Source organism: Crocuta crocuta, unplaced genomic scaffold (assembly GCF_008692635.1).
Source record: "Crocuta crocuta isolate KB4526 unplaced genomic scaffold, BGI_CrCroc_1.0 scaffold167, whole genome shotgun sequence".
In the NCBI taxonomy this organism is placed as follows: Eukaryota; Metazoa; Chordata; class Mammalia; order Carnivora; family Hyaenidae; genus Crocuta; species Crocuta crocuta.
In genome coordinates, this window is record NW_027532406.1 from 4,807,056 (window position 1) to 4,832,919 (window position 25,864).

General features: G+C 56.0%; 1 protein-coding gene across 2 annotated transcripts in view; it reads right to left on the bottom strand.

Moving 5' to 3' along the window:
* The window catches only part of UNC5B (unc-5 netrin receptor B), a 79,400-nt gene that overhangs the window by 52,436 nt on the left and 1,100 nt on the right, over window positions 1-25,864 (bottom strand). The window lies entirely within an intron of this gene.

Consider the following 25,864-nt stretch of genomic DNA (forward strand, 5'->3'; position numbering starts at 1 on the left):
GGGGAACTCTCCTCTCCCCGTTCTGTGACTCCAGGCCAGCCCCACATCCTCTCTGGGCTCTAATCTCAACAGAGGTGGCGTGCGAGATAACAGGGAACGGGCCTGGGCTGTTATTAGCCCCATTGTTAGAGGTTTATTATTAAGATTAACCTGGCCTTAACCCACTCGAACGGCCCACGAGCACCATTATGATCCTTGGGCGGCACTTAGAGGCTTGGGGCCTCGACGCGGGCCATGGTAATGGGAGGCTCCTTCCAGCTCTGACAGCCTGTGATTTAAAGATACAGATCTCCTGGTGCACTGCCAGGCCGAGAGGAAGGCGAGCCTCGTGTCTCGGTACTGGTTACTACTGTTGCCGTTCAAGTCCAGCCCATGCTCCCAGGGACGAGGCTAGATGCACCTGCTGGGAACTTTCCCCTGCCTGCCTCCTCCCTACTAGGCTACTCCAGGGCACCTGGGCAATGCTCAGTGTGGCAGAGGACAGCAAGGGCATTCCCAAGGGCAGCCCTCGGCCCTGGGGCTCACGTGCTTGCCGTGGCCTCTGGCCCACTCCTTGAACAGACTAGAGCCACTGGAGCCAGCACTAGCCTTGGGACATGGTCGGCCACTAGGCTCCATGATGCAAGCCTCTGATTCCAGAAGGCTGAGCTGCAGTACAAAGGCGGGGTATTTGAAGAGGCCTTTCCGACAAGCTCAGGCAACATCTAGGCTGTGTGCAGGGGGCTCTTGCCGTAGTTATGGTCTTTCTACGGGGTCCCTTGGGCATGTGTGACCCACCAGGCTTCTCAAGGATGCTTGGGCAACCTCTCCTCTAGCTATAAAGCCCATCATAGCTAACCAAATCTCAAGAAACGGGCTCTGAGTGCCCTAAAGGCAGTCAGGCACAACGGAAGCCACAGCCCAGTGCAGGGATTACGGGGTGGGGTCTGGAGGTGTGAGGCCAGACCGTGAAACCCCAGCTGGGCACCCGGCAGCTCTGGGAGATGGGGACAGAATTCCTGCCTCGAGAGGCTTTTAGGATGAATGGGGTTGATACTTGCAGAGTGCGTGGAACAGCGCCTCATAGACGCAGAGACTAGCTCCTACGAGGACTGACTCAGAAATATAAAGCTCCAACGCCCAACGCAAAAAGAGCATGGAATCGTGGACTCCCAGGCGGTTAAATGAAAAGAGGCTTAGCAGGCCATCCTGAATTCCCCTCCAGGCAGGAGTCTCCACCAAAGTTGTCTTTAGCTCTTGGGGACTGGTACCAAGGAGCCTGCCTCCTCTTACTTCTAAGGGCCATCAAAGGAACTTTCTTCTGAGTTCTTGGCCACAGGCGTTCTCAGGCTAGACAGGATGGCCAGAAATATCAAATGTGCCTTCCGCTTGCCTTTGCCCCCTGGCCTCCTAGAAAGGAGATCACGTAGTTTAGGAGGAGGAATGCGGGGGGGGTGGGGGGGGGACGGCAGNCTGCTTGGGTCAGAGAGAAGGCAGGCATCTGTTGGGCAGGGAGGCAATCATTGCTGCTGGCCTCTGCTTGCCGTGACCCTAACAGGAAGCAATGCATGGGCCCCTTGGGAGGCTGGAATCAGAGGGAGCAGAGAGCAGGGAGAGGGATCAAGCTGGCCCTTCCAAGCCTCACCACCCACAGCCTCCATGCTGGCCCTGTGCCCACACCAGAGCTTACCGGAGGCAGGCCACACGCAGGGCCTCCATGGCTAGGACCAGAGGCCATGCACTGGGAGCCTTCCTTCCTCACTGTGGAGATTTGGGTCCCGGGGAAAGGGGAAGTTAAGGCTCAGCGGGTTATGTTAGCAGAGTTGCTGAAGCAGCTAGTGGCTGGCCCAGAGCCAGCAGGTGGAAGCCAGAGGAGGCAGATTTAGGCTTGACCGACAGCTGCCCAAGGTGTCCAAACACCGAACAGGCCACGTGGCGGGAGAGCAATAGTGTCACTCAGGGGTGTGGAGCAGAGGCTGGCACGTGAGAAGAGTGGGGCTGTTTCGGAGGCAGAGCTTTTTGGCGGAGAGGAGAAACCACAGCACAGGGGTGGGGAGCGGGGGGGAGGGTTGACTCGGCATCTAATGTGCCACCCTCCTCCACGGGCCTGACACTCCTGCAGCCGGGCTGTTCCTGCCTCCAAGCACCCCACATAGGACACCTGCTTATTTTCCCTCAAGGCCAAGGCCACAGGGCAGGCCCAGGGGTTTAAATGTACAGGGTGCATGTGGAGAAGTGGGATAGAAGCCTATAAAGCTGACATGAGAAATCGGGGCTTCAGACTCACCCAGGAGCCCTCCGGCACTGGCTATCGCTCATGGCCCAGGAGGAGCCAGCTGCCCACTGCCCACCTGGAGACCTCTCCGCTCTCGTACTGCTGAACAGAGAACGGGGCAGGTGGCGTAGGGGTGGCAGGGTTGGTTGTCCTGGCTGGGCCGCCCCTTCCAACTTGCCAGCCCTGGGCTGCACTTCTCGGGGATCCTCTAACCTCCCGTGAGGTAGGTACTGCTGGGAAGGGGGACACGGGGCCCAAGGTGAAGCAATCTGCCCAGTGACACATGTGGGGAGCTCGTAGCCGCTCAGCACGATGAGGAAGCCCAGCCTGGACCCCAGCTGTCCCTTTTCCCACCCCACCGCCCCCGCAAATGAGACGGCCGCTGCCAGCCTCACTCACCCCTTGTGCCCGAGGAGCCCCCTCCCCATTGGCAGGTTCTCGTGGGGGAGGCCTCGGTTGCCTCACATTCTGAAGACGTTGCCTCTTCCGAGGGCTGCTGCTAAAACTCACCCCACTACCCGCAAAGTCATCTGCTGCCTTATAAACCCCAGACTGCGTGGGATCTGTGAAGTGAGAAATGATGATAAGCCAGCCTCTCCCGGATCAGAGCCCCCCCTGAGCCCCACCCCACGGACAGAGGGCAGGCTTATGGTGGCTGGAGGACAGGCCACTCAAACCTGAGCCCACCCTCTCCCCTACCATCCACCATCCACCATCCAGGGCAGCTCAGCAGCAGCGAGGTTAGCCTGGAGTTATCAGCCCTCAGTTTCTAAGTCTGAGCCCAGCAGGCCCCGCAGGAGACTGTAGATGCAATGGGAGGGGGACAGAACTCATGCAGCAAGGTCAAGGCAAGTGGGGAAGACAGAGGACAGCAAAGCCAGCAGTCGGTGGAAACCTCGAGAAGCCGCCCAGGAACAGGGCCTCCCCGGGCCATAACCAAGCCTGCCCGCTAGTGTCCTGGCTGCCACGTCCCCCACGGGAGCAGCAGGCCCCTTCCAGAATGGTCGACCCCTGCGTGCTTGTGAGCAATCCCTTCCCTGCGGCTCCAAATAGCTGGGAGACTGGTGTTTCCACCCGGGGCAGGGCTACCGGTCTGTCTTATTTTTAATGATCACACTCCTATTTATTTATTTCGTTGCTGAACGGCCCCCCGATTTCTGCCTCAGGGAGTTACAGGCAGTCAGGCTATTTGTGGGGGAGTTTAATGAGGCGACACAGAAGCCGCCTTCTCTCCCACCCACTGTGGGAAGACAGAGGAGGCCCCTCCGTCCCCTGCCCGGTGGGGCTGCTCCCACTTTATTCACCCTCCCCCAGCTCAGGTTACCTGTCCCTCCTCCCCTGACCCACCCAGCTCACCACAAATGAGGGAAATGGACAGGCATTTATTGTTTTTACTTGCCTTAAGGGAAGCATTAGGCACTTCTCAAGACAGAAAAAAGAACTTGAGGAGCCCTAATAACGACCATTCCTGCTCCCGATTAAATCGTCCCTTCCCGACCCAAGAGAGGCCGCAAGCTGAGGACGGAGGCACCGACCCGGTGACAGATGCTGTGGGTGCCCTGCACGTAGTACCAGCTAGCATGGGATTCCCGCTACCTCACCCCGCTTTACTGATGGGAGAACTGGGGCCCCCAGAGGTAAAGGGGTCACCCAAGGCCCTATGGACAGAGAGAGGTAGAACTGAGTTTTGAATCCAGGCTCCCAAACTCCAGAGACCCCTAACCACGGAGTGCTACCTTCCCTCTCAACATAATGTCATCTAAACTTCATGACAATAGGTGCTATGGGAGTAGTTTGCTCCTGGTTCCATTTTGAGGTTGAAGAGGAGCGTCAGAGGGGCTAACGTGTCCAAGGACACATGGCTAGGGAGTGAGAAAGGTGGCAACGGGCCCTTTCTGTTGCCAGAGCTGGTCCACGTGAGCACAAGTCTTGGGGACCAAGAGAGAGGGTCCTTGGGCAGTGTGTCCACAAAGCCCCATGACTCTCAAAGCCCCCAAGGTCAGGTCCTGTCTCTTTGGCCTCTGCCACTGACTGCACACTCACCCCGGGCTCCTGGGGGCCCTCCGCCCCAGGCAGGCCCATTTGCCCACTCATCTTCACTTTCCCCCACCCTGTATTCGCCGAGTCTCACCCACACCCCTGCCTCCTCCAGGAAGCCTTCCCCCACCCCAGCCATGGAGTTCGTCTGCCTCTGAGCTAGAGAAAATGTGAGTTCTTTCTTCACAGGCATCCATCTTCTCGCCCTGACTGCAATTTTCTGAACTCCTTGGGGCAGGTTCTGTCCGGGGACAGAGAAGGGAATTAGAAATAATGGGGGCTTCGCTGTTCTCGGGAGAAATCCGGGAGCAGGGCCCCTCTGTGGTCTGCTCAGGCCTCCAGTGGCCTGCCAAGAACCTTGGCCCCGGGGTGCCTGGACCTCCCCATCCCTCCCCCGCAGACGAGAAGTACACTGGGTTCTCTGCACACAGAAGAAACCAAGGCACAGGGAATGGCGGCAGCGGGGAGGAAACACGGGTCCCGGTGGCTCCAATGGGGGCCCAGGCAGAGGGAGCCCCACACCCATCAGGGTGGGCGGGGGGAGACCCTGGGCCCAGCTCCGAGGAGCTCCGAGAACCACTTTATGACTTTCTAAGTGGGCGCTCTGCTGACAGCTTAACGGCCAGATCCTCCCAGCCCCGGGCTTCATATTTACGAGCTGAAGGCTCCGGACGGGGAGGCTCAGGAATTCAGCCCACACCACCCAATCCTCAGCCCTCTGGCTCCGGGGCCAGGAAGCCATAAAAAATGATCTTGCATGGCTTCCCTTCCCCCCAAATGGTTTTAGGGGGCTGGGGGAGGGGATGGTGAGCGGAGGTGGGGAGCAGGGAAGACGTAGGGCCTTTTCCAAAGCCTGCACAGCCAAATACTCAGGGAGGAAAATGGATGACCCTCAGCCTCCTGACAGGCCACCCCCCAGGCTCCTGTCGTGGACTTTGCCAGTCCTGAGGTCCCTAGCCAGGACCGCTGATGGCTGGCATGATCGTGTTAATGGGGCGCCTACTCCAAGCCAGAATATTTCCTCCGACGTGAGGCTGCATGTCCTCATCCCACACAGGCTGCCTCCCCAGTCTACAGCTGAAGAGTAGAAGGCCCAGAGAGGAAAAGGAACTTGCCCAAGGTCACAAAGCATGTTAGGGATTAACACACTGACATGAATCTAGGGCTCCCAACTCCCAGTGCGGTGGGCCCGTGATGCAGACTCCTGACCCCTGGGAGATGAAAGAGCACCCGGCTTGCCAGTGGGCAACGTGGGCGTGACCCCTTCTTGTTCTGAGCAGGTCTCCCTATGTGTACATTGCCTGAAGGTGACTAGATGCTCTCTAGGCGTGGCCCTGGCAGTCTAAGGGTGGGGCTCTACCAGGGAGCTGGGTCCTGGGCCCAGGTGATGGGGAGTCACCCCTCATTCCCAGGTTGAGGCCAGGAGGCTGTGCCAGCCATCTCTGAGACTAGTCCCCAGAGCTGGGGGGTAGGCTCTAGGAACCCTTGAGCACCCTCCCCCTTCTGTCCCTAAGTGTCCTCAGCCCCTGTCTGGCCTGGGAAGGGCCAGCATCTCCCACAGGATGTGGCTGTCTGGCTGGCTGTAGCCGCTACCACATCCCCTCTGGGCACCGTCCAGGCCCAGCGCAGAGGAACGCTGACCACGGAAGCGACCCCACCCTCTGGCCCGCTCTGTCCACATACCCCTTCTTCCCACTAAAGTGGGTCAGTCCGCACAGGGAAGTCAGCCTTCAGCTCTCTGCTAAGCTGGGGGCTCAGGCTACAGTGGGGCATTAGTAAATGGCCGTCAAGCCCTCAGATGCGTGCAGGGGGTAAGTGGGGTCTGGTCAGCAGGGCCTGTTGGTGGCTACAGGCCTCCTGGTCGCCACCCCCTCCTGTCTTTCTCTGTGATCCGGGCCCTCTCTCTGGTGGCCCCCCAGTGAGGGGCTGTCTGCAGATAATCAGGAAACAGATTCAGAAAGAAGGAGGAAAAAAAGCACTCAGGCGCCAGACAGGATCCTTATCTTCTGGGGCGGAATGTCAGAGGCAGGAGTCCTGCAACTGAGGCCGGGCATTTGCAGCCAGAGGGGAGGAGGGGATCTGCCCCGGGCGCTGGGGAGGAGGGGGCCAGGGTGGTCTGTTCTGGGCCTGCAGAGCCTGAGGACCAATGGAGTCTGGCCCTGCCCAGGAGGGAGTCTAGATACCAAGGACCCAGGTCAGCTCCCAGGCCCCACACATTCAGACTGGCCCGACGGGGAAGGAGGGGCTGCGGTGAATCCCCCAGGTTCCCAGCCAGATATGAGCTGGCTGAGCCATGGCCTTAGCCCCCAGACCCGGGCCCAGTTCCCTGACTAGCTGTGCTTTGGCGCTCTCACCTGTAGGATGGGGGTTAAAACCACCACTGAACTACTGGAAAACTCCATGGAGATATGGTCTGTGAAGACTCAGAAGGGCCACAGAAAGGGGGGGGTGCGTTCTGCCTGGTGCTCAGAGCCATCTATGCCAGGAGGCTGCTGCCTGCCTCTGATGGGGCACTGTCTTTCCAGAGTGGTCCATAAACCACGAATAGGACCAAGAAGCCTTGTTCCCCCAGGCTTGGACTTCTCTTCTGGGGCTGGACTGAATCCCAAGGACCAAGGGGTCATCTCTGGGGCTCCAACAAAGGACGTGGGAGGAGGGCAGTGTCAGTGGGGGTCAAGGGCACAGGCCCTAGATGTTGGTTCAAACCCAGGCTCTGCCACTTCCTAGCTGTGTGACCCTGGGCAAATGTTCCTCATCCCCCACCTGGGCTTCAATTTCCTTGTCTATGAAAAGAGAGAGATGCCTTTTCAGCTCTTTCTGTGATTTTGTGTTTTACCTGACAGTTGGGTCTCTGCTCCTATAAACGCTGAACTGCAACACAAAGAGACAGGAAATACACCCTCATATACACATCAAAGCACTGTCACTAAGTGTGACCAGTGGATCCCAGAGCATCCTGGGGCCACCTATGCATCCCCAGGCCCTAATTTCCTGCTGGCCTCAGCCAGGAGCAGTCAGAGTAGAAGACTTCTTGCTGGAGTCAGCTAGTTGGTCTCCCAGGGAGGGGGCCGGAAAGACTAGAGAGGGTCCCACAAAGAAGGAAAGCCTTCTGGCTGGCACTGGGGATTAAGAGCACACGCCTCCGGCCCCACCCCTAGTCGCAGGAGGGCCTGGCTGGCGTGAGCTCCAGCTGTCATCCGCAGAGCCATGAACTGAGGCCAGTCTGGGACAGCGCCTGCCTCTGGGGCCGGAGTGAGTGATGGACGATGGACAGGAGGGGGATGGGAGGCAGTGTGAGGAGGAGGCACAGAGCCATGGCCAGTGGGAGGGGCGAAGGTGAGTGCTGGCTGGGGCCCCAGCATTTTCCGGGCTGTTATTCTGGGCAACTTTTTATTTATTCAGAGGCTGGGGATGCGGCTTAGCATTTGTCGGCTCAATATTTATTACATGCACATCGGCCTTGTACCACGGGTCCTGTGACCACTGTAAGACCCTCTTCCCCATCTCCTCGATGCCAGGACGCACTCGGAAACCTGCAAGGGGCAGCTTTCCCTTCCCGAAAGGCCACCGAATCCAACTCTTGGTTTAGTTTTGGGGAAACTGAGGCCCTGAGAGAGAAGCAGCCTTGCTCAAGGTCACAGGCACTCCGATACTCGATCTCTGATCTCTCGGCTTTCAGGTCACCAGAAGAGACAACCAATGGAGTAAAAATACTGCAGAGAGACATGACGGCGACCTTCCCCTCCAGTCCCCCACCAGGTGCAGGCAGCGCCAACAGAAATCTCGGTGCAAGGTGGCAGCTCTGCCACAGGAGTCTTTAGGAGGTACTCAGCACCCCCCAGCCTCAGTTTCTTCCTCTGCACGGGCAAGATAATCATACCCACCTCACGGAGCGGCTGGGAGGAGTGCAGGACACCACCTTGGAAACCACAGAGTCCTGTACAGCCGGAATCAGTTTATTGATGTTGATGCTGCACAGGCCAGGGGGGAAGAACGGGAGGCAGGACACCGTCGGGGAGGAGTGGCATCTGTCCATGGCCACCCAACCCCTTCCTTATCGTAGCCTCCAAGGGAAGGCAGGAGGCAACTGAGAGGTCAATAGCAACAGCACCTTCTCAACAACCGAAAACATGTAAATGACCCGGAGCACGGCAGTGGAGGGGGCCCTCCACTGGCAGAGCTGGTGGTGACCTCACACTCCCACCCAGCTCCACGCCTTCCAGCAGCCATGAGGTCAGCCGGTAGAGTGGGGGCACCTCCCCCACCACCACGCGCTGAGCCCGGAGGAGCATGGCACTGCCAGGGCCGGGGCAGGGCGCCAGCTCGGATTCCACGAGTTCCTCCTTCCTCCCGCATCCCCCCTGCAGCCGCCTCTCCTCCACAGCCCCCTCCAACCCCCTGACTACATTTCAGTGCACTTCCCCACGAGCACAAGATTGCTGCTTCTCATATAACACATAAGCTGTGGTGTGAACTTCTGGTAAATGAAGATCTTATTTAAAACTGTGTGCTATCAAGGGAGGGGAAGAGGCAGGTTCCAACACAGCTCAGCCCTCTTGCCAGGAAGAGGAGGTGCTGGGCTGTGCACAGAGCCACGGGCGCTCCTGGGGAGTCACTGGGGGAGAAGGGCCCCGGGGCCCTGGGCATGCCCCTGACTGCCCGCCTGTGAGGGTCAAACAGGGCATCACTTCATTTATCTGTGCAAGAGGGTTGGGCAAGGAGCTTCCCTCCACTGGAAGGTTTGCATTTGTTGGGCAGGACACAGAGTGGTTTAAACGTGCAGGGCTTTCCAAGGACAGAACTTTGGATCCAGAAAGGCCTTGAAGAGGGGTGGATCCTGGGCCCTCTCCCTTAGCAGCACAGGAGGATCACCTGGGGTGCTTTTAAGGTCCCCAGTGCCCAGGTCAGACCCTAAGATCAATTAAGTCAGAATCTCGGGAGTCGGGGGGAGGGTACCCAGACAGAGGTGATCCCATCATAACACCGAGCTGTTCTCTTTAACAAGGAGTGTGCCTCTAAAATGTCAAAATTCGTATGCCCAGACGTCCCGAACAAGAACTCCCAGGGAGTTAGGCCAGGCATATGAATTCTGGAAACACTCTAGGAGACTCACACACACAACCCTGAGTATTCATTCACCGAGCACCCGTTCACCAAGGGCCCAGTCTGTGCCAGGCCTGCAGGCACATCACTGGGTGAGCGGCACGGCCTGCCTGCAGGGAGTTTACAGGCTAGAGGGTACAGGTGATAAGCCAGCCAGCATGGGAGCCCATGCACAATCATCCCGGCTGGTAGGAGGCACTAGAAGAAAAGTAAAAGGGGCAGGGAGCCAGGGAAGGGCTCTCTGCGGAAGGGGCATTTGGGCCAACACCAGGATGACATGCAGGAGCCGGCCACGCCGCGTGCAGTGGGTTGAGGGGGGCACCCTGTGTGGAGGCGTTCCTACGGACATGGGGACTGCGCACCCCCTAGCCTCAGGGCCAAATCTTTCATCAGCCCCTCTGTTTACAGGGTCCTGGCTAGACAGGATGTGCTGGGAACCAGCCAGTGTTGCAACTGCCCTCCTAGGACCTCAGGAAATTCTACAGGCTGATGGGCGAAGGGGGATTTTAGGAAATGTGCAGCTGAGAGCTTTAAAGGGCCTCAGAGTTCACTAGTTCAAACCCCTCGGTTGACGAATGAGGAAACTGAGGCTTAACAAGAGGCGGTGATGTGCTCTGGTGTGGCATCTCCGCTCTGAAAGGGGGACAGGAGACAATGACACAATGACTCCACTATGGGGGGAGGCTGCTGTCCACCCCTCCCCCCAGCTGATGTTTGCTGCTCTCCATATAAGCCACCTGTGTGTTCCAGCCATGGCTGACACCCAGATGCACTCACGGAGCTTGGGTGGTGGGGAAGTGTGGGCGCCCCGCCCCCCCCGTCAGTACATTGAGGGTAGGGAGGTCCTTCCTCCCACACCGGGAAGCCCATCGAAGGCCAGACAGAATGGTGCCAGATAAGGCCATGGAATGTGGAGTGTAGTAGGATTTGGAATTTCCCTTGTAAGAAAGCTGTTCCCAGCTGTCCACCCATGGTAAGCACCCATGGGAAGGGTGGGACATATTCCGGGGAGGGGACAGGTGGCCCAGGTACCCAGAGTCAGAGGCGTGACGTGGCAGGAGGGCAAAATAGGCAGAGAGAAGGCAGCAGGGTGTCCCTGGAGCATTTCCTCCCAGAAGCCAGTTGGGTTACCAGGTCACACTGCACAGAGCACTGAGAGCAGCCACCAGCTCGCTCTTCCTCGAACTTGATTTCCTTCGTTGTACACAGTGTAGCCAGGAGGGCTGGAGGTTGGTGGAGGTGGGGGCGCTGCCTATTCCAGGACCACCAGCTTCCCCAGGCCCTGAACAGGTGCACACCCTTACCCTCTCGGACCAACCAGACCTAAAGCTCCAATAGCTCCTCTCAACGCCCACTGAGTTCCCTGTAGGTAAAACCTGGAGGTATGACAGGGTGTTCTGGAAAGACAATCTAGAAGAGTCTAAAATGATTCTTTCCTTAACCTTTCTCAGCCGTGCAAGGGCAGAGAGGGCCTGGGAAGGGTGAAAAATCCGCCAGCCACAAAGCAAGACCTGATAACTTGAGCAAGTCGTCCCTTTCCCTCTCTGCCTCAGTTCCCCCACCTGTAAGAGGGAAGTGAAAACACTCACCCTGACCACCTCCTGGGCTGTGGAGAAGCTCAGATTCACACTGAAGGTGCTCTTTGCTCCAAGGGCTGCACGCCTCTGAGCCATAGGCACCACCTGGGCATACGGTGGGCAGGAGAGCCAGAAACGGGCCCTCATGTGCCGCTCTGCGAGGTCTGCCTGGCCGTGGTCTCTGCCAAGCTCTGAAGACCGGCGGCCCTCCCCGACAAGCTCTAGGGTTCCCTAGGAGAAGCCTCGGAAATGAAGTCCAGGGCAGTGAGGTGGAGGGGCTCGAGCACCTGGGAACTTTTTAGCCGGCTCTTTTCGGCACAGCTCGGGCCCCCCAGGGGCTTGGGCAAGCACTCTGGTCCAGTGGGCCGTGCCGGGGAGGTGGGGGAGCCGCTTCCTTCAGCCTTCCAGCCGCCCCTCTCCCTGGAGAGGCAGACCCTCAGCTGGCCGGGCCCTTCCCTCTGCAAACTGCACAGGGTCCAGGGCGGAGGCAGAGGAGAACGCTGTCAAGGGTGTAATAAATGACTTATTGACTGGTAAGCAGAGTTCTCAGGGCTTGGAGCATGACCTTCCGGCAATTATGCCCTCCGCTGCCTGCCTGAGGCCCCCTCCCTCTGTGGAGGCTCAGGCCGGACTCGGCCCCTTTCCGCCAGACTGTGTCCAACCCACAGGGGCCTGAGGCATGCAGACAAGGTGCCCCTGGGGCTGCTCACGTTCCTCCTCGTGTGAGCACGCACCCTCTTGGACCAGCCCTTAAAATGGCACAGGCTGGAGAGAGAAGGCCGGCGTGCTGGCCGGGACAGGCCGGCGGGATGAGCCCAGTTCTGCCCATCAGCTCTTTACCCCTGTCATGCTGGTGGGGCTTCGGCCTTTGGCAAAGCGGCTCCAGTGCTTCTGAGCACCAGCGCACAATCACTCCAGACGTCACCACCACGCATCCAGCTCTCGGGGGGAAATCCAGGGAGGCTCCCAGTGGGAAGACCTGCTCCCAGCCCGGGGAGGTGGGGGGGTGTAGGGTGAGTTCCTGGAAGGAACGGGGAATTTGGAGTCCAGAGATGACGGGAGCCCCACGCGAGGCTCTGATGTAAGAGCTGGAAGACTGGGGTGGGCCATGTCGCTTCCCTGAGCCCCTGAGTCTGGTCCTCCAAGACCTTCTTCACAGTCATGACAAGGACGAAGCGAGAAGGTATGTGGCAGCCGGCTGATGGGGGCAGAACGGGCCCGGAGTGGGAGGGAGGCCGGGGCCGCAGAGGGCTACACCACACCTGGCACACAGATGGAGTGCGTGCGGGTGGGACCCTCGCTAATCAAGGTGAAAGCCAACTAAGCAGCTACCTCAGCATGTTCGCAGCTCTGCATAGAACGGAGAAGGCATGCATGTGCGTGTGTGTGTGGCCAGGGACTGGAAAAGGAGGACCCAGGCTTATCTGAGGCCCAAAGAGCAACTTGCAGACACTGGTAAGTAATAAATAATGTCCCATCCCACATTGTGCAGAGACCTTTGCACACATTGAAATGTGATGAAGCCCCCCTCCTCTCTGTGAGGCGAGTGGTGTGGGAGTCATTAGCCCCCATTTTACAGAAATCGAGTCCGAGGGAGGGGGCCGAAGAGATGTGCTTAGGACCACATGAAGCCACTGCAGGGACAGCCCTGTGGGTCCCGCCCTCTCCATCTTCCCTGGGAGCAGCACAGGGGAGCCATCCCCCTGCGCGGGGCTCACTGCTCGGACCCACGAGTATGCATAAGGACGCAGAAAGTATACAAATAGCCACGAAAGCACAATGAGAAGAGAGGAGAGGATCTGGCCTGGTCTCACACCCACTTCTTACGTGAAAGGCAGCATCCTCTAGACACTATTTTGTGCTTCCTTTGCTTGTCTGTACGTCCTGGGAGTCAGAGCCTATCAGCTCCCGAAGAATGCCATCTTTTTTTATAGCCGCCTCAGTGCTCAGCATGTGCCTGTAGTCGACTCAAGCCCTCTACCAAGGCACACCAGTGATTTCCAGTATTTTGCAATTACAAACAACGTACATATGTATTTTTGTATTGATAAAGGTATACCTGAAGGGAAGATTTCTTTTTTTTTTTTTAAGTTTGTTTATTTTGAGAGAGACAGAAAGAGAGAGAGAGAGAATCCCAAGCAGGCTCCACAGTCAGCACAGAGCCCACTGCGGAGTTTGAACTCACAACTGCGAGATCATGACCTAAGCCAAAATCAAGAGTTGGTGCTCAACCAATTGAGCCACCCAGGTGCCCTGAAGTGAAGACTTCTAGAAGGTTGTTGGGCTAAAAACTAGAGTATGCATGTGCGGTTGTTAAATACAGTTGGATTACCTACCCGAAGGCTTGCGCCAATGACCAGTTCCCCCAGCAACGTCTTCCAGGGTCTTTCGGACCCAAGGTGTGCTCATAACTTTCCATGTTTCCAGTCTTACAAAGTGAGAAGTGGGATCTCAGGGCTGGTTTAGTCCGCGTTTTTCTAACTATGAGTTTTAATATTTTTTTCACATGTTTAACGGTTTTATATCTTATTTTGTGAATTGTCTGTTCATGTCTTCCCCACCCCCCCATCTTTTTATCAGGTTTCTGGGCCTTTGTTACTCAACATTTTAGAGTGCTATTAGTTTTTCTGTCTGAGGTATATGTTACAAACATTTCCTCCTGGTTTGTCAAATACTTTGTCTTTTGATTAGTTTTAGGTGCTCTATTATCAAAAAAAATTTTTTTAATATTTATATAATAAACATGCTCACTTTTCTATTTTATTACTTTTAGATCCTGCATCCTAGTTAGAAAGCCTTTCCTACCTCAATGTTAAAGAGGAATTCACCCCCACTGTTTTGTCTAGTACTTGTACACTATCACTCTTCACATCTGGACCTCTAATCCATTTGGAGTTTTTCTCTATGGTATGAAATGTGGGTCAAAGTTTACCTTTTCCAAATGACTACCTAGCTGTCCCAGCACTAGTTATTTCAAAGTCTGTCTTTGTCCCAGTAGGCTATGAGACTATTTTTGTCATATACTGGATTTCTTTATGCACCGGGTCTCATTCTGGACTTTTCTATTATGTTTGACTGGTCTATCTGACGATTCACACATTTGTGCCACAGCTTTAATTATGGAGTTGCTCCAGTGCGTAGGGATAGTTTTCCTTCATCTTTACCCATTTTTATGCCTCTAGGTGATTTCTCATTTAATCACATTGGCTAACGCTTCTTCCACAGTGTTGAATAGAAGAGATGGTGGGTATTTGTGCCTCATTAGTGATCTTAATGGAAAGGCCTTTAATGCTTCCCCATTAGAGAAGATATTGGCTTTAGGACTAGGGTATGTATATATTTTATCATGCAAAAAAGAAGCCCTTAAAATTGCTATTTTCTTGAGTGTTTATATGATGAATAGGTGTTGAATTTTGGCCAAGGCTTTTCAGCATTTATAGAGCTAATCATATGATTTAGTTTCCTTAGATTCATAAATATGGTATATGATATTAATTTGGCATAGGGTATTCATACAAATGGAATTTGAACCAACCTTGCATTCCTAGAAGGAACCAGAGTTGATCATTCTGTATCACTTTCTCAGGGAAAAAAAGAGAGAATGGAAATGAATACCAAGGATGACAGCTACTGTTTATTGAACGCCTTCTCTGTCCTCTACATGCATTATTATCTGATTCAATCCTCAAGAGAGCTATGTGAAGCAGGCTTTATTATTCTCATTTCACAGATGAGGAAACAAAGACCAACAATGTTGAAGAAACCTGGCTGCTATCACACAGCTGGCAAATAAGAAAGACAGGACTGGATCTTGAGTCTCAGAAATAAGGGGACAGCATTATTTGGCTGTTACTTAGACATATTAAAAATGCTCACTATATGGTACAATGTGGGAAGGGGACCGTCTCCATAGGAGCTGGGGGAAGGTCTGCCCTTGCTTCCCGGAAGCTTGAGTTGCCCCCCTCGCCCCACCCCATCAGAGCTCAGCAGAGGAATGAGCGAGGGGCCGGTGAGCCCGTGGGCCAGGCGCTGGCAGCAAGCAGCCCGCGAAGCCTGCCACGTCCTCACCCAACCTCAGTCCTGCTCTGACCCTGCATTTGTGTCTTGGGCTCCGGGCAGTGAGGAGCAACTCAGAGAATGAACACCAGTCCGGGTTTGGGCTGCAGGGAATAAAGTGCCGAGAAGAAAACCCTAATCCTCCACTCCCCGCTGGTCCTGCCGGCCCCGTTTTCTAAGAACGGGCAGCCGGCCGAGGGATTATGTAAGTTCTGGTGGGCAAGGCAGATGGTGTGCTGGCTCAGACACATCAAAGCCGGCCCTGACACTAACCTTCCCTGACGTGGCACCAGGGCCTCCTCGGCTCTAGGGTGTGGAGCACGCAGAGGGGTGGGAAGTGACCCAAGCTCTGTCATCTAGCTCAACGGCCATGGCCAGCCAGGCTAGGGGAGAAGCCAGAGCCCACCTACCAGGGGGAGGCTCCAGCCGGGGAAGTGAAATCCTGCCCCACAGCAAGCAGCTCTCAGATGAAGCACGCGGTGCCTACGGCAACAGAGCCCGCCTGCGTCCGTCTCGGCTCAGCTCCTGGGGTCTGGAGAACAGTTTGTCTGACTCCGGGTGTTTTCTCCTTTGGCCCCATATGACCTTCAGCTTCTTGTGTATCCCTTTAGCTGATGGGTAAACTGAGGCTCAAAAAGGGTGAGTGATTTCTCTGTCACACAGAGTTGGCCTCAGAGCCGAAGCTTGCAGATGTCGGGCCCAGTGCCCTTCCAAATGCATCTGACATGCAGGCTTCTCCCCCCTTGCTGTAACCCCAGGTGGATCAACCAGGTGGCACTGTGGGCCGCCCTGCACCTCAGGCCTAATGTGCCCTAGGTCAAGAGGGGACTACTGGAAAGAAACAAGGGATGTAACCAAGCAATTTGCAGATTGATTTCTTCCTGGGTAGAATGAAAAAGAAACCAACTTTTACTGACCATGCCCTACCTGTCTCATCTGATCTCCCCAACAACCAGTCAGGGCTCCTTTTCTATGGCGAGGAGATGTAGGCTGAGAAAACTACAATTAAGGATGGAGACAGGACTTGAACCCAGTTTTCTAATTCTAGGGCAGACCCTCTTCATGTGGACAGATGACAGCACTGAAGGCCCAGAGAGGGAAAGGGACTACCTCCATGCCTCCATGCTACAGCTGTGTAGACAGGATTACAATCCAGGCTTCCCAATCCTTAGCTCAGGGCTCTTTCTGCTGCCGTCTCTTCTGAGTGTGCATGCATGTGTTTGTACAGAAATGGGGTGAGCCAGCAAGAAAACGTGGGGCTCAGGGCGCCTGAGTGGCTCAGTCGGTTAAGCGTCCGACTTCAGCTCAGGTCATGATCTCACAGTTCGCGTGCCCAAGCCCCGCATTGGGTTCTGTGCTGGCAGCTCAGAGCCTGGAGCCTGTTTCAGATTCTGTGTCTCCCTTTCTCTCTGCCCCTCCCCCGCTCATGGTCTGTCTATCTCTGTCTCAAAAATAAATAAAAGCTATGAAAGAAAGAAAGAAGGAAGGAAGGAAGGAAGGAAGGAAGGAAAGAAAGAAAGAAAGAAAGAAAGAAAGAAAGAAAGAAAGAAAGAAAGAAAGAAAGAAAGAAAGAAAGAAAACGTGGGGCCAGATCAGATCTGCGGCTGCGGTCACGGTGCCCGGCAGCCCTGGCTGTCTGGCTGCCAGGTAGGAATTCCAGATTAGCCTGTGATAGGGGCTCCTGGCAAGGACCAGTGGGTGCCCAACTGTGAGGGTGGTACTGGCCAGGGCTCCCGTGGCCTCAGCCCAGGGCCTCAGGGTGTTTAATCTCCCAGGGAGGCTCCCCGAATGTTAGCACTGAGCTCAGTGCCAGGGAGAACCTGGCTCAGCCACACCCTGCAACCCAAACTGCTCTCCACCAGCCAAGGAGCTGGCAGCAGCTGCCACGAAGGGCGGAGGGCTGTGGTCAGACCCTACCCAGGGGCCTTTAGAGATACCCTCTCAGCCCACACCTACTCCCGGGCCCCAGAGCCCATGCACATGCAACAGGCATCCTCTTGAGCCCTAGAAGGCAAGCTGGAGGGGAATGATCAACGGGCTTGGGAATGCAAGCAGGAAACAAATATTTCACAAGGGCCTGGGCCAGCTGTGCCTTGTGAAGGACACCTTGCAGACAAGTACAAAGTTTACCAGCCCGGCAAATGCCTGCTAGAGTCCACCTTCTCCACACAAAGGGGTCAAAGGCACTTGACTGCAATGCTGGGCTAATTCCTTGCGGTTCCACTGGACTTAGTGAATAAACAGGCCTGTACCTATGGGGCTCTGAGTTTCATCACGTCTGGTACATAGTAAGACTCAGAGACAGAAGCAGAAGAGAATGAAGGGAGAGAGGCAGGCAAAGAGGGGAGGCTGCAAGCAAAGCAAGGAGAATCTTCTGACTCTTTGGTTACATCGACAATTGCAAGTCCAAACACAGTAGGGACAGAATCGTAGCGACCACCTGGGTGAGTTATGGCCTGACCACGAGTTCGCGTCCATCCATTCTACAAGTGTTGATCGAGCACCTTCTAGCTGCTAGGGACGGTGCTGGGTGCCAGGGACACGCAGGGGAGCGAAATTAGACCCAGTCTCCCAGTCACCTAGTGTCATAGCTGCTCTTTCATTATCTAGTTGTTCAACCCCATCCTGCCTCCGCCGGGTCCCCAGGGCCCTGGCTCAGTGACAAGGAAAGGGCAGGGTGCCAGGCAGTCCTATGCAACACTTGCGACCTGGTCCTGGGCCACTGCTCACTCCGTGAGTCTCACTCTGCCCTGCCGTGTCACAGAATGCCCAAAGGTAAGAGGGGGGAAGGAGCCAGGAGCCACTTTTCCTGGAATTTCTGACTGAATTTCTCGTAAGGTCTGCATCCTCCATGGGTGCTCTGGCCCCAGGCTGGGCAGGCGGGCGCCTCTGATCACATTAGGGAACTGCTTCCCTTCGGCTGCCTCCTGACTCCGGTAATGCCTCCAGACGCCACTCGGGGCCTCCGGGGGGTTGCTGGCTCCCGGGTGATCTCAGCAGAAGATGCTCCTCCCAGACCTTGGTGATGCCTCCTGGTACCCACCAGGCCTAGGTGGGCACCAGGAACCAGAAAAGGCAGGCAGCCTCCCTCACCCTGCCCCTCTCCCTGGCTCAACCCTGGAAGTGTCACTCTCTGCCTCCTTGCTCTCCTGCCCAGAGATGTAGAGGGAAGCAAGCAGGGCCCAGGCCCAGCCCCAGCCAGGGGTCAGCCAGATCAGGGCCGGGGAGAGGCGGGAAGGAGGGAAGGCAACAGAAATCAAGGGAACTGACTTCGTGCCAGGACCCCATACGCCATCTCACAGCACACCACGGCCCAGTGAAGGGGACAGGCCATCTCCCAGGTCCAGAGCCACCAAGCCACCGGGGCCGGGCACTCAGTGAATGAATGCTTTTAATTCTAAGGCCTTGGCTCTTTCCACAGTACTAAGGGACCCCTGGGCTCAGAATTCTTATTGTACCAGATGATCAGATACGAGTCAGTGGCTGAATTTGGAATTTGTTTCCTGGATGGACACGCCAGATGTCCTGACCCACCCCCACCCCTCACAAATATACCCCCTAGTAGGAATGCCCTCTCTGCTTTCCCAAACTCTGCTCATCCTTCAACGGCCAACCAACACCCTTCCTCCTACAGGAGGCCTTCCCTGACCAGCCACGCAGGCCCACAGGAGCCTTCCCTCAACGGAAGCCACACTTCTCATTGTACCACTTAACACGTGGTATCAATAATAATGACGCTGAGGAGGACAGTGAAGGCTACTGAGGACTTCAGAACATGCAGAGGACTTGTGTACGACCTCACTCTTCCCCACAACAATCTGATGAGAACCGGCATTATTAGCAGGGCCACTTGACACATGAAGAAATGCAAGCTCAGAGAAGGCGGGCAATTTGCTCTAGGACACACAGCCAGATGGTGCTGCAGCCAGGATTTGAACCCACATGGTCTGACTGCACAGCCTGCCCCCCCCTCACCCCTGAACATTGCACTGGATCCCTCCCAGGCCACACGGGGCTTGGTGCATCTTTAGGCGAGCTCCTCTCTGCTGCAGCACCTTACTCACTCTCGCACGCCCGCGGCACATACCTGGCCCACGGCTCGTGCCTCCAGGAGTGACACAAATCAATTCACGGGTCAGGCCCATGCCCTGCCCAACTTTGACTGCAGAGCCCAGATCTGCTCACACTGAACAAATGCGTACATGTGCCTAGTTTTAGGGCTGGGCGGATACTCCAAGGGGATGTGGGGACAGGGCCCCCCATTCGCCACCCCAAGATCAGCCGCCCTCCACCCCTGAGAAATGGAACAGTGAATGGTCTGGTGAGGTCTGAGAGTGGGTTCCTCCCACACCCTCCACAGGGCCCCCTGAGCCTGGCAGGGTAGGAGGGGCAAGGGCCACTTCTCTCAAATGCTCAGGCTGCCCCTGCCACTGGGGTCCTTCTCTGTCCCTGGGACCCTGCTTGGCATCCGGGGCTCTCGGCCTGAGACAGGAGATGCTTACGGAACAGGAAAAAGGGACTGAAGTCCCGAAGGGTAATTTATGGCTTCAGAGAGAGACCCAGGGCCACATGATGCTCACAAGGGCATTCCAGTCGATATATTGATGTTCTAGAGGGGCCTCTGTAAACACAAGTGGTTCTGGGCCTCAGCTACCTCTGTCTCTTCCTGGCTGCTGCGACCTCTTCAGACGGAACTGGACAAAAAGATAAAATAAAACCAAACAAAACCTGAGGCTCTTAAAGGTCTCTTTCCACCTTTCCCAACCCCAAACTTACAGAAGGGCAGACCAACCAGGACCCCGAGAGGAAAAGACACTTGTCACACCGCAATGGAAGAGAAAGCACCAGGACCTCCTAATTCCTAGGCCAGGAGCTGCTGGGCCTCCAGGCCATAAGCCTCTGTCCTTTCTCCTCCCCACATGCCTCTAGAGGAAGCCCTCTCTGGCGTCACAGGGCAGTCTCCTGAGGAGGACGCACCCCGGGACTCACTGGGTGCCATGCACCGTGCTAAGTACTTATCATAACCAGGGCACGTGAGCTTTAAAACGACTCCATGAGGATGGCATTATTACCCCCATTTTACAGATGAGAAAACTGAGGCACAGGACAGTTAGGGGAGCTGCCAAGGCCACAGTTAGTAGGTGGAAATGCTAGAAAGCTATGTTAACCTCCTCAAAATTCCAGGTGGCTGTGCCACACACCCTCAGTCAGGAGCGGGGATAGAGGGGCTGGGGCTTCCACAGGCAGTAACAACAGATGAACCTTCCCACTCCAGCTGGCTCACAGAAGTTGCTGGGCCCAGGGTTCTGTCCTCTCCTTGTCCACTCTGCTGGGGGCACGGCAGAAGGCACAGAAGCAAACCACCCCATGCTCCCACCCCCAACGCCATGCCTACTAGTACATAAGAAGTATCTTCTGGGCTCACTCCATCTTCAAGAGCCACAGGCAAAGAATCAAAAAATAAGATACGTTTTCCTCTCAAGCCTCCACCCCACGTCCCGGCCTGCAGTCAGAGGTGGTAGGGGGGTCAGGTCCCCAAGGAGCACCCCAGGCTGAGAGGCCCAAGAGTGCAGATATGGCCAGGGTTGCCTCACCAAGGACTGGGCTTGCCCAAGATGGTAGCTGAGGAGATGCCAACAGGGCCAATTTTCTGAGAGTGGGTGAGGCCTGGGGCCGGGGACTCCTGCCCAGGTTAGGGCTAGCCCCAGCTAGCTGCTTAGCCCCCACTCCCATCTTTTTAGGACATGCTCTTAGAAAGACCTGAAAGTGAGAGTCAAGATCTGGCTCCCATCACCTCCTCCAGGAAGCCCCAAGGCTTACACAGTTTACTCTTTGCTGTGCACTCCCAACATATACTGTCACTGCCCCCGCTTGGCACCTGAGGCTCCCCGAAGGGCATTTAACAGTTTCGAAGTGGGCATCAGCTTCCAGCATAGTCACCACCTTGAGGGCTGGGGCCAGGACTGCTCTGGCTCTGACCTGGGTCCCAGGTTGGCTTCCTAAGTGGGCATCCTCCTATCTGGTGGGGTTCTTCCAAGGACCAACCCTCTAAGAGGGTTGATTACACCAAAGTGATACACGCCAGCAGCGGGGCTGTGCCTTTCCTATAAGTCTCCCTTCTCCACATTGGCACGTCTTTATCCTAGAGCTAAGGATGCAGTCAGTACAGGCCCAAGTGGGAAAGCAGGGGGACCCTTGGCGACCAAGGAGGCGGTAAGACAGTGGAGTAGGACTCCTGTGTGTGTCTGGGTGCACATGGGTCCTCTTTCAACGGCCTCCAGAGAGGCCCGGCCCCAGCCATGCCTGCTTATGCTGCATTCCATCAGAGATGCCACCCACTCCGGCTCTGTCTGCCTCTTCTCCAGCAAATTCCAGAGGAGACCCCACATCCCCTAGAGGGCTGCAGCATGAGCCTGACCAGGTCAGGGAGCAGATCTCCAAACCATGGGTGCCGCCACTGTTCTTGGTAAGCTGCAAGTCAACTGTAAGCGACCCAAGGACTCAGAAGCTTGTCCTGGGGGCTGTCAGTCAAGTGCGTGGACTGACTTTAGGCCCCCCATGGCTGACCTCCCTCCTTCTGGAGCAGCAGGAGCTGCCCTCAATCAGGCCTGTCCTTCCTGTCCTCAGTGGGGGAAGCTGGCCTCTGCCCTTCCAACTCCAGAACTTGGCACTTGACCCAAATCTTGCTCACAACTCCCAGCCGGGGCAAAATAAGGTCTCCTTGGTGCTGAAGGGCAAATGGCCTGCGTCCCATCAGGGAGAGACATCCATCCCCAACAGAATACAATGGATGGGGCTTCCCATGCCCGGTGGTGACTCACTGTCCCCACACTACACATACCTATTTATACACAAACACACCGCAGCTGTGCCCATGTGCACATTGCACACACCCCCACACACCCCAACACGTAGCCACCTACATCACACACCCCCATATACAGCTCTCCTCCGCTCCACATCCATTCGTCCTGCACCTTCACCTCCACAGCCTAACACCCCAACGCGGCCCCAGACCTACCCTCACCTCCCACTGCACACTCCCTCCTCGGCCCAGTCCCCAGTAGCATTCTCACACCCACAGCTTGCCTTCTCTGAGTGGAAAAGTTGTGAGGCGCTGGGGCAGCCCGTTCAGGGAGGTGAGGAGGGTGGCTGGCAGGAGGTGTTGGAGGTGGGGGGGGTGTGTGCAGCGTGGACAGATACAGCTCTGCAGAGGCGGAGAGGGAGGGGGAAGGGAAGGCGCGGGGTGTGGAGGTGAAGGGAGGAGGAGCGGAGGGGCATGGAGGTGTTGGCTGCTGAGGCAGGGGTGGGGGAGAGAAGGAGCAGGGATGCCCAGGTGCAGGGTCCCAGGTAAGTGCCAGGCCAGGCCGTGCAGTGCCTCAGAGCTCACCCCCCCTCCACTCCCCTCTCCCCACCTCCCCCTCCCCGCGGAGAGGCGCTAATCACAGTCAGGGTCAGGCTCTGGCAGCCACCGCGCTGTCTACAAGGGTCAATTTGGGTGCTTCCAGCGGCCCTGGCGCTTTTGGAAAGAAGGAAGAGGGAACAAAAGGGGTATGGGAGCAGGGAGGCGGTTGATTTAAGCCTGCACTTCAGCATGTGTTTTCGCTGCCACTAGCGAGAAAAAAGCCCAGACTCAGAGAGAAAGGGGCGCAGTGGGACCCGCAGTTTGCCCACGCTGTGGGGGCGCAGTGGCCGCAGTGGAGTAAGACGTAAGACCGAGTGCGAATCCGGCTCACCCGCTCGGGCCAGCTCCGCAAAGCGAGGGGCAGAGGGCATTCCCCAGGCGGTCGGGGCTCCCCCTCTGAGCGCAGGCCCATGGTGGGGGGGGTGGGAGGTGGTGCCCCAGCCCCAACTCTGGAAGCAAATCAGAGGGGGCAGTGCATGAATTCCCTCGACCTGCCCAAAAGTGCCCTTCCTCGTATTATTCTCATTACGGCATTTTAAATTTCCCTTTTAAAAAAATAAAAGAAACAGAAAAGCACAGAAGGCACTTGTTTGGTTTCATTCTGCCTTCACAGCTTTAATGACTCTATTTGTGGAAGCTGTTTAGGAAACTGGTGAAGAGGAGGCCAGGATAGGCGCCGCTGTGGCCTGGGATGCCAGCTTCCTCCTTTCTCCCCTGGGGGCCACCCAGCCAGGGAGCTGGTACTCTCCACTCCACAGCCCCAGTCCCAACTGGGGACCCTGCCTCTCTCCCTTTCCTACAGGGTGGCTGCCCCCCAACTCCAGCGGGCTGAGTCAAAAGAACACACAGCCTAGCCTGCAGCAGAAGGGATCTTTCTCTACCTCATTCCCAAAGTCCTAGGCAGCCCATGCCCTTCTTAGAAGACACTGGTGAGGAGGCGAAGGAGAGATGGGAAACAGATCTCATCTTAGGCCTGACAGCCAACGGCCACAGGGTGCGCAGAAGATGGGCCGCCCCGAAGTTTCAATATAGGAAGTAAAACTATATTCTGCCTCATTTATATAAATGAAGGCAAAGCTTTAAAATGTAGAGCCAGGTAGGCCCACAGTCCAAGGGAGCGTGGCCTGTGACAGGTCTCACGTTGGACAGATTAGGGATCAGGAGTGGAGCTACCTTTGGGCCCTTGGCTAGCCGCAGGGCCTTGCTTCTGACCTATGGCCTAGCCCTGTTCCACCCCTCTGGGGTAAGGGTTCCTGACTCTACCTCTTCACCACCACCACCACCCTCCCCCCATCTCATCTGACCTAACTACCCAACAAATCTTATCTTTAGCTGCCGGCCTTTTGTGGGGCCTCAATTCGGCATTTCTGTCCCAGATCCATCCATGCTGGCCAGTCCCGCAGCCTGGTGGAATGAAGGAGCCAGAACTAGCCTGAGGTTTGAGGCCCGAGTTCAGATTCCAGATCTACCCTTGAGTCCCAGTGTAACCCCAGGGCAAGTCAGGGCCTGTCCCAAAGCTTCGGCATAAATAAGGGGGTTGGAATAGAGGGGAACTGTTTTGTCCTCCGGAATTCCCAGTTTGGGGTGAGGGTGGGGGGTGGAGAGGGGAGGGAGGAGAGAAATTACCTCTGAAGTTCCTCCCCTGCAGTGACACTTCGACTATAATGAGAAATCGCATTAAGACACTCGAGATTTTCCATTTGCTTGAGATGGGTGTTGCTACAGTGTAGAGAGAGAGCCAAGGATGGGCCACCACACCACCCTCCCCTACATGCACACAGAGCAGAGACCCTAGGAAAACTCAGATTTTAATTGCGTCTTAAAAAGAAGTGTGATGATGACACCATAGTTCCTTCTCGGCCACCCCAGCCAGAGGCCATGGCAAGACTCATTAAAAGCTCCAGGAAAGGCTAAGGGGCAGGTGGGGTGAGGAGATCCTCAGGGCCAACCCAGGCTTTTGAAGTGGCCTCTGCTGGCCAGTCACTTGCTGACATCGCCTTCTAAGGCTCCAAGGTTTTATGGTTCCGGGTTTGATTTCTCCACCATCAAACTTGATGGCTTAAAAATCCTAAGTGCTGTCAAGGGAGCTCATCCCCGCATTTACTGGGGAGGGGGGCGGTGAAAGGAAAGAAAGAGAGGTGCCTGCCACCTGAGGGGAGCCTGCATGTCCCCTAGAAAGAGCCCCCCCACCACCACCGAGAAAGCCTTATCTCCCTCAGCCTTTTATAAGCCTCAAGGCAGAGATGGATGGGGCCCTGAGGAGGAGTCCAAGGCGACAGGAACCAGCCTGACTATTGGAGAGGAGCAGTCCTGCACACAAGTCTGTGCTCTGTGGTCAAGGGAAGGCGAGATGTGAGGAAAGCCAACACTCCGGCCTTGCTTTTCCCCATCAGTGAAATGGGACTCATGAGGGATCCAACAGGCAGACCCAAAGAACATTCTGAAAGATGTTCCGTGCCTGTGGCATTAAAGAAACGAGCTGTGTAGGAGGAAGGTGCCTTGTTCTCCCTCCTGAAGGCAGATTTCTAAGGGCTTCGCATTCTGGGCAGAGGGAAGGCTGCAGGCCCACCCCACCCGTCGGCCCCTCTCTAGACTGGTGGGCAGGCAGCCCCTGCCGTGCTAAGTAATGAGCACAATTCCAACACGGGTTCTGCTCACTAGTGAGAAATCAAAGCCCGGAATTAGAGGCCATTTCTGGCTGGGCTCCGTTTGTGCCCAAATCCATCAAAGCCCTGGGCCTGGGGTTTCCTCTGGGGAAGGTGGGGGCTGGATGCTTTGTTAAGCAGGAAAGGCAGGCCACCCCCAGCCTCCCCAGCTCTGGAGAACTCTGGGCCAACCAGTCTTGTCTTTTTCCTGCCCAGCGGAGACCCTCCCCCCACCCTCAGGAACCTCAGTATTTATTCCTGATGCCATTGCCCAGTTGGTTCTAAAACAGTTTCCCAAGCGCCGATCCTGCCCAAGTGCCGTTTACAAAGACTTCGCCCTACCCTTCAATCACCTCCCCTCAAACACCCTCAAACCAGAAACCAACACCCCAGCCCAGCACCTCCCACATTAAACTGCACTCTTTAAAACAAGGTTGGTCATTGAGCAGCCTGCCCCCTCCCCCACCATTACCTTCCAACTTCAAAACGCTGCTTTAAATACCAGAGTCTGCCCAAATCGTAATTAACCTGGATCAAATGATTGTGTCGTAACTTTACAACACAGGGCTGGAAAAAAAAAAAAAGTGGAGGATGTGCTAGAACCAAGCCCTTGCTCCAAGGCCGTGGGAATCGCTCATTCCAGAGTGAGGAATCTTTGGCTATTGGGGTGTCTGCGGGGGGGGTGGCGGATGCCAACGTCGCGTCGAGGGTGGAAGGGGGAGGGCTGCGCCACCTCGTCTACTTTCTGAGCCAGGGTTCCAGCCCCATTCTCAGCCTCATCTCTGAG